The sequence below is a fragment of the Schistosoma haematobium genome, chromosome ZW, assembly GCF_000699445.3.
Source record: "Schistosoma haematobium chromosome ZW, whole genome shotgun sequence".
NCBI lineage: Eukaryota > Metazoa > Platyhelminthes > Trematoda > Strigeidida > Schistosomatidae > Schistosoma > Schistosoma haematobium.
Window position 1 is genome coordinate 11,386,950 of NC_067195.1, and position 7,218 is coordinate 11,394,167.

Here is a 7,218-nt window from a genome sequence, read left to right on the forward strand (position 1 = left end):
TTTATTCCCGCAGTGGATTGTCTGCACGAAAACTGAAACCTATTGAAGAACATTTATTTGAACATCGACTCTGGAATTCAGGTACATCGAACCAACGAGTCCCAAACTGGATGAAACGGTTGCCATTGATTCCACTTCTAGACACCATTCATCTCTACGAGATGGTAGTTGAAGATAGTCAACAGGATATCCTGGACCTAGGTTTCGTTCTACTTGACACTCGTCAGCAATGTGTACCTGTAATATTGAATGAAGTGATGCTCTCTAACGGATTCGGTCCGTGTCACCCAGATTCACATTTAGGGACGTTACCACTGAACTATCCGGGTCGCGACTGAGCTCCTGTAGGACTGAGATATATTTACATCACTGTGCGGTGATCAATGTCATGTATGTCAGGTCCTTCTTGGTGCACCTAGAATCCTATCGACCAAGCTGCAATGTGGACACTAGTCTAGGAAACTTAACATTCATCACCATCCAGTGATCAATCAACTGTAAAAACTATCCATCTCGGTTTATAATTAATGAAGGATAGTTGAATTTTCTTTGAGTTTTGTGATACACACAATATTCATTAGTCATTCCAGTTGGTAGAGTATAAATCTTGGTATGATTAAGTTTGCAAATCATAACTTGAATAACAACGTTTTTTTTTTAAGTCATAGGGTTCTCCTGATTCTAAAGCTTTTATGTTATAGCAGCTCACGTGCAATTGAGTTTGTCACATATAATTTGGTTAAGCCCATTTGTTAACTTATTTAACGGACAGAGTCATCCGTACAATAACAACTTATCAATACCATTGTACCTTTCTTATTGTTGAACTTTGTATGAATATGTATGCTTGAGCATTGCTTACTGCCTACGTATATATTCATTCTACCAGTTTTACTATTAGTCGCTTAATTGATTCGATGATTGATTCATCTCACTATGTATATATATGTACATTTTAATCCTGTTCATTGACTCGCTCATGCGACTCGCACGTTCACTTGCTTGCCCATTTGCATTTCGATACTACTCTTTCATACTTAGTGTACTTGTGATTTTAGTCATCTGTGTGTGGTGCAATAATAAACTTAATTAACACTTTGTATTCGCCTTCTGATTAATACACCGTTGGGGCGTTATCTAGTGACGGTTATTAGGACGAACTGTATACGAAGTTAAGGATTATATTGAATACCGACCACTACAGAATTGGTGAGCCCAACGTGTGAACACAAAATAATTTTCGACGATATAATCTAATTCGGAAAATCCAATTAGGATTATCATATGGATTATAATCATTATTGTGGATTTATTATATCACTATTTTAATTACACGTACATTATCTCTCAAACATTACTGAACATAACAATAATAATCATAATAAATAGCGATTATTCACAAACAATTGATACATTGGTGTAATTTATGAAGTCCTATGTTACAAATTGTACCATTTGTTATTATCATTGTTATAGTCCATTCGTTTTTCTTTGTGAAATTTAAATTATATTCAAGTACTAATTAAATTTTTTATAAACATATCTTCTGAAAATACTTTGTCAAGTTTAGAGCAAACTTCGTCCGTGAGGGCTCTTAATCTTCCTGTCCCCTCTTTTAATGTCAATGACCCGCAGATTTGGTTTATTAGACTCGAAAATTATTTTCTGGCTAACCTCATTAACTTATAAAGAGATAAATCCAGCCTCACAAGCACGCTCCTTCCAGATGAAGTAGCAGATAACATACGAGAGGCGTTGGCTAAACAAAACACTGGAAAGCCATACGACGTATTGAAGCAAGCAGTAATTAAAACGGTCTTTCTAAGTGACGAACAAGCTGTTGAACAGCTTCTTAACCAAGTACAAATGGAGGGTAGAACTGCGTCACAGTACTACACATTCATAAGTCTTCGAAACAACTCAGATGTAGATGTATGAATGGTGGCTTCAACTAGATAAATAAACCACTTTTTATTGTAGCTCGTTTATATATGTATTTAGCTCACATTTTCCTGGGTTTTACGAATGTTTTAACATCTAGACATACCAGGTAGTATTTATAATACACATAAATTTCAAATTATTAACTCGATATAAAAGAAACTACACAATCAATAAGGCAATAAATATTTTGTTTTGTATATTATTATACAGGATAAATATTTAAATCAGAATTTATTGACATTTGTGTGTATATCTATCTACCAAGTATAAACTTTAATTGTGATCGATAAATCTAAATGGTGTTTATGTTAGATCACCCTGCATACACTTGGGTTTTATTTTCAAAGTATAAATATAAAATTTATCCTGTATCAGTATGAATAAACAATTCAAAAGATGAATCAGTTCAACAATAAAATATATACAAATAAATAAATAAATTTAATACCGAATATCACTATATTTTTAAGTGGTGAATTAGTTTAAAATTTTAATATTTGTTAATCACTGATCGGCAATACTTCAAAAATATACATTTAGAATAGAACAAATAATAATAATGATAATAAACTTTGAGTTATCGACTTCTTCATAAGTCATCATTCATACACAAGATGAATCCCATGAGATTATTTATTTTATTCATTTAGTCACGTTTAATAAACTTGAAGTAAGCAAGAACGACAACATTTTAATCAGAATAATTTGTTAGTTTTTACTAGGCTTTTTTAAAATTTATAGCTGCAAAACAAGAGCTTTTAACTATTAACTCACTATTTGTTTATTAATTGGTCGTTGGAATTGGTGAAACAAACGAGAATTGGATCGTTGACCTACCGTCAAAGTTTAATAATTATTATCTTACTATAAGTGAGAGGCTTTAATTTTTAAGTGAATTAGTGTATTGTTATTTAGGTAAATGGTATTTAACTGACATAGAACTTGAAAATCCTTCGATTTAATGATGTGTGCTAACAAGAATTTCTTTCTATTATGATGCTAATGTTGAGTTTGTTTGACTCTTATGACTGTAGTTATGTTCCATTTAACAAGTGACTTTTAACGTAAATACCAAGTATATACTTGAGCATTATACTTTGGTTCATACAGTCTGCATGAAGACAATTGGTACCAGTTGCCCGTCCAGACTAAAGTAGGCAGACATTAGCTCGAATCCATTTGAATCACTAAGTTAATACTCTAATTCAATGTGATCACACAAATAATCACTTCCTATCGAGTGTCATAAGTTGACTGTTACTGTTACTGAATATTAATTTACTTGACGACAAAAGGTTTGCAGAAAACCAAATGAATTGGAAAAAAACAGATATTCATTCTTGTCACACTGAAAGTGACGTCTCCAACTCATCTATGTTCATTACTAGACGAGATACTTACGTGATATTATTTAACTTCCAAGTTCAAGTGAGAAGGATTTAACCATTATTTAGACATTTTTTTCTTATAATAATGTGTAATATGACAATAAAACAAAACGGAACAGAAAATAACAAACAACACTCTGAAAGAATGACAATTTAAACACTTTCTGAGAACGCTATATGGCGTACAGTATAGAATTTCAAAAGAAATACAGAAAACTTCTCATACGAAATGATCTAGATTTTAAGTTACACTATTTGGGAAAATGTATTCATTTCGATTGTTCGTTTGCATAGTATTCACCAAAATAATTTTCGAGATTAGTACTTTTATGAATTTGACATGACTTATTGCAAATATATATCTTATCGACAATGTAAGATACTAGAAGGTAAGGAATTAAAAAGAAATACCGAATACGGCCTTTGTATTCCGATAATTGCTTAGTAATGTAACTTGACCAACTGAAGTTTGATTGACTAATAATATGTCCTGTCATCCATCTGACCACTAGATGGACACATGCTTATGATTTGTATGAGTGATTAATGGCAGATTTGTGAGATAAGATTTTATTGGGATATAATCCTAACGATTGCATGTTAGAGCAAGTCTAAATATAGTGATTGGTTCTTTTTCAAGCGATAGGATCTAGTGAACTGATCAAAGTGACAGAAATTTCAGCAAAAGTGTATGTGGACGAGCCAATCAAAAATCAGAAAACGACTCTCTGGAAAGCAGATGATTTTATCTTTCTTCATATAAAATCTGCAGTAGAAATACCCAGATATAGTTCTCAGGACTTTTTAACTTACCTAACACGTGAACTAATCAGTTCCTGTTGTTTATAATAAACCTTTAAAAAAATAATTTTACTAGTAGGATGCATTAAATAGAATACGGGCTGACAAAGTAGTGGTGCTAATATAGGTAACAATTTATAGACATGACTTCTTCATAGGATTTTGTTAAAATAAGGGTTCATCTTTTCAGTGCGTTGATTGGTAGGCGATGATGAATTTTCTATACAACCTTATGAGTATGAATAAAGTGCAGAAAGGAACGCCTAGCGATAATACATTCGCATTCAAATTTATGAAGATATGTAGTGATCCCTCTTCTACAATATTATCATTGTAGAACTGATAATAAGTCTTTAAATATCCAATAACTTTTTAGAATCATTAAAGTCCTAATGGGTTCTGTTTGATTCATGCAAACTCTGTTCATTGGCTAAAAAGTGATTTTAAAATCACGGGGTAATTTTAAGAATGGTTCAAGCTCTTCGACGTTCTATCAGTTTACGGAAGCTTCTTTTGTAAATTAATATAAACTATTACCTTCACTACAGTGGGTTTTTTTCAGTTCACTGGAATAAGTCTTGCTTTTGTTTATTCTTAACGCGATTTATGTCTAGTCAAGGGAACTATTTATGGAAATACTAGACAAGGAAGAATATTACCATAAACCATACCTTATTATATTCTTGTAATTTGCTAATTAAGTTTAATATATTCTGGGCCATCCAAACAATTTATTTTGTTTCGTATAGTCAGTCCGAATTATTATCATGATCAAATGCTGTATTACATCATTAAATAAAGCGAAGATCGAAAGCGTACAAGAACCACGATATGACAGGGTACAACTAACGATCAAAAGACAAACGACCTTTTAAGCGTTGGGAAAACATGTAATCGGTTAGAAAAGAGAATTTTACAGTCTATATAAAATACACTGTTAATTGTACAATTCCGCAGTACGAATAGCTTGTAAGTGGCCTTTAAAACAGTAAAATAAATGATGGTTAGATGACAGAGATACCGGTTCTGAACGCATAAATGTATTTTGTTAAGTAATTAAAAATAGAAGTATGGGATATTTTGAATAATCCAAAACTTCACCTTTAGTATTTTGGTTCCTGTTACCAGATTGTCTTGAATTTAGATTTGTGTGTGTTTGGTGTTTTCCGAATTACATTCAGTCTCAAGTTTAAGTAATTCGATTTTCTTTTATCTCAGCTCCAAATACAAGCATATACATACAGTTTCCACCAACTTCACCCGATTATATAACCCTGAGGCACACAAATATATGCCAACGAACGGATGTTGTATGATATACACATCACAAACTGTAGTGTGATATGACTCCGAATTGTCTTAATATATGTTATTCTTTATCCCCCAACAAGTCTTCAATTTTGATACCATTCTATAAATTCATTCATAATTGTGTTTGCTCTTTCATAATTGTTCACTCTACGTTTAGCTTTAGTGCGGTTCGGATCCAATACTTTACACCTTGTGGAATCTCATTTTCTGTATTGGTAAATATGAAGAGTAGATATCTGAGTTGATGAACAGTTATGTAGTGCATGACTGATAAACGTAAATGCACGACGAAAATAATTAATCAGCTAACCAAAAAGTAGTTGAAGTCATTTCGTTATGTAGTTAAACGTAATCGGGTTTCGTGGTAGTTGTAAATTGTCAATGAGGCCTATTTGTAGCCTTGCGGAGACCGATGCTTTTAGTGGTATCCGAATCCGCATCACCCAGATTCGCTGTTTGTAGGCTAATCACTAAGTTGTGGATTGATTGAAGTTAGACGTTGACAGTGGTGTAGAGGTTAAGCGCTCGCGTGAGATACTGATAGGTCCTGGGTTCGGATCCCACGTGCGGGACCGTGGATGTGCACTGCTGAGTCCCACATTAGGACGAAACAGCCATCCAGTGTTTCCATGGTGGTCTAACTTACATTGACTCATGAATTCAACTATTAAATTTACTACAATCTCCATAAACACCATTCTGATCAAAATGTATTATAAACGACAATAGTTTTTGCGTCAAACCAAAGCTTATAAGCAGAACACAAGGATACAAAATTTGTATTTAGTAATACATCAAAAACATAAATAATGAGTTCGAGTTAAACAGTTTAGGAAGTTCAGCCTTACTTAATATTTACTCTGCTACAGAAGTTTAAATGTAAACTCATGTAAAGAATAAGCTAAAAGTATGATGTATGGGTACGAGCCAATCGGGATCGACATACTTTTTTGTTAATTTTTTGCGCGAAATTCAAAAATGACGACTTATGGTGGAGGACACATATTAGTGGATTTTTATCGCATGTACTTCTTTATGTTCAATATATAACCTATATCCAGAATTTTTTCGTCCATTCAGTGAGTGAATGATGTAGGTAAGAGTACAATTTTTACTGAAAATCCCATTTCAAGTTCTAAATTTCACCTCATATTTTTATCCGGTAAATTGAAATGAGCTATGCTGGGGTGTTCACATAAGAAATGTAGATAGTCTGAGACGATTAAAATGAATTTCCCAGTAAAATTTTGACTCATATATGCAGTACTGGCACACTAAATGTTAGACATTGCACATTCATATCACAATTGAAAAGGGGATGGTTATCCCCGTACTTCATTTTATATGTAATACAGTGAACAGTAGAAATACTTTGTCTGCTGCTCAGAAAGTTTGAAATTATAAAAAAAATTTACTTTGGTAATCATAGAGCGAAAACGATTGCTCTGCGCTTATCAAATCCTCAGCAGTTTTCATTTAGATTGTAAATAGCACGCAAATCAATCAAATTTTTAAAACAAAAGTCTAACCGGAAATAATGTGTGGACTCAAAAAGAAACCCTACTATTTACATCTTCACAAGCGTTTGACAAGGTAGATGTTACATTGTAACACGGATGAATTTACATACTATTGTCTTCTCCTTGTACAGATATGAAAACATTCGAAAACTTCACTGAATGAATTAGTCATGTAAAATATGTATAACCTTTATATTACCAGTTTTTTCATACAAACTATTTAATTACAACAATGTTTCCTGATTGGTTAGGAA